The following is a 2,659-nucleotide window of genomic DNA, read 5'->3' on the forward strand; positions in this document are numbered from 1 at the left end:
CAGGCACCAGATGTTTTTTATTTCTCTTTCCCTCATTGCAACAAGGACATAAGAAGGATTCACAAACACGAGCAGAAGTAATAAGATATTGGAGCTTTCTTTGTGGATAATGGCGTAATATTGTATGGAAAATTCACCAGAAACATGTGATACAGATTCTTAGAGCTCTTACAGCTTTGTCGCCAGTTATGTGAAACATCTTTACCACTTACTAATTTATGAACATTTAGATTTTTTACAATTGTAATTCAAAACAAGTCAAATATTAAAAAAGAGAAGGAAATCCATTCTTGTTCGGATTCATACTGAAATGAAATATCAGTAATGACAGTAACCATGAGATTTCAAATGGAATTCTGTTGACCAATGAATTACAAATATATGACATTTAGACGAGTGATACCAGGTACTGCAGTTTTTACCCAACAAACCGTCCTCTAGCCAGAAGTTCAAATTGATGGATATCTTTCCAGCTTCACAGAACTGTGGGTAACAGACTACATGAGTTAAGCTAGCAAGGAGTATTTAATTTCTATTTTACTTGATTTTTTTAATTTTTATTTTTTTAAACAATTATAGCATATATTGCTCATCAAAAGCAATATACATGGACCCACTTGTTCATTTGGCTTGACGTTTTCTTTTAAAGTAATAGTAATAGATTTGCTCATAAATCTTACAAGTGCAGTCTTGAAAATGCTGCTCTCAAACCAGTTTTGTTTGATTGCATCATAAAAAAAGAATGACCTGTGTTTGAGTATGTGAAGCTTTTCGAATGGCAAAAAAATATGTGTTGAACTGCAGGCAAAGGATTTTAATTTGCAACTGAAACCAGATTATTTGCAAACAAAAGTTTGAACTGTCATCTTACCATTAAAAAAAAAGATTGTTGTGTGGGATTGCCCTAAAAAGGACTTTGTTTGATTGCACAATAAAGACACAAATTTGTGTCCATTGTATATTTAAGAGAAACACTTTGAATATGATGACACCCTGTGGTTGAAAATGGAACTGAATTCTGTCCTTTGGAGGAAGGACTTGCGCAGGCTGCTTGCAGGAACTGTGGAGGTTCTCACAAGAAGAAGATTGAAATGCTCTGCAAAAGTACAATCCAGGTTTGGGTTTATTGCACAACACATATATTTGTACATTAAATCACAATAAAATGAAAGGCACTAAATACTGTTATCTATATATCTATATCTATATCTATATCTATCTATCTATCTATCTATCTATCTATCTATCTATCTATCTATCTATCTATCTATCTCTATATATATATATATATATATATTTGTCTTTATTCATTAATAACTGTAGTATGCCCTCAGATGTACCCAGTTCTGGACCACGAGATTTTCAGTGCTTCAGACATACATCAAGCTACTGTCCATCTAGTATAGACACATAGAGTGCGTCATGGCTGAGTAGGTGATTCTAGCTGAGGCTGGTCAGAGGTCAGGGTCCTCTCTGGCTGAGCTTGGTTCTTGTATAGCTGAGCGCCAGAGGAATATGTTAGAGGAGTATTATAGTCTGGAGAATCACTTAGGAGATGAACAATGAGTCCAATTGCATCCCCTTTGGTTGAAAATTACTTCCATTGACCCTTTTACATTAATTTAATTAATTTGGTCCTCTATGTCAACAGGAACTGAAATGCAGAAGTTTAGGCTTCTTCTCTACGTGCTCTCGCGACTGATGCGTGATGTCTTCGCCACAGCATCACTGAACTTGATGGTTTGTTGCAAGACGCCTGTTAATTGCTCCCACTGCAGCCACGAATGCCTTTACATTTCGTGGACTCTGACAGATTTATTCCTGACATGTGAGGTTAGAATGATGAAAATACTTGTTAAAGTAGTACTTCTGTCAGCTTCTTTTCCCACCTTTTCCTTTGTTGTGGTGCAGTTAACCCTGCAATAACACCAATTTAAACTAAATTTGTTTGAAAGAATGGACAAGGGGTGGAACTGCTAGGTTTCATGTTCCAGGTACAGAGAAAACATCAGTTTCAAGACAGGGACAAACTGCATGTATTTCTGTCAACATTTGAACATTTTATGATAAAGTTTTGTCCAATATATGCTGTATACTGTATGTATGTTGAACCTTTAATGGATAAGCAGTATAGACAATGGGGGGATGGGCAGCATGGCAACCGTAGGGCGGTTGGTTCGATCCTCACTTCCCCCGGTGACCATGTCCAAGTATCCTTTAGCGATACTGAACGCCTAATTGCACCTGATGGCCCTGCGATGGACTGGTAGAACCTGGCCTTTCACCCAGTGTTAGCTGGGATAGGCTCCAGCCCCCCATGGCCCTTAACAGATCAGTGATATAGAAAATAGATGGATGGATGGATGGATGAATGGATGGATGGATGGATGGATGGATGTTGAAGTTTCCTGTGTTGTATCCTCTTTGGCTGCTCTGCACATCTGATCTAATTTGTCTCAAGGTGAAAAAGATCCCATGACATTGTTTCAGGCCTTTACCAAGCAGCATGGCAAGTAAAACTGAAATCAAGGAAGCAAGAAAAATATGAGTGAAGAAAAAGGCTGAGTGTTGCAGTGGGTCAGGCTACAGCAATGGAGTGTAGAATCAGGCGCTCTTCAAGGATGCGGTCAACAATTGTCGAGCAATAGAGAGGAAACGG

This window comes from Aulostomus chinensis, chromosome 11, assembly GCF_037954235.1.
Source record: "Aulostomus chinensis isolate RoL2024-O1b breed Wild chromosome 11, RoL_Achi_v1.0, whole genome shotgun sequence".
Taxonomy (NCBI): Eukaryota; Metazoa; Chordata; class Actinopteri; order Syngnathiformes; family Aulostomidae; genus Aulostomus; species Aulostomus chinensis.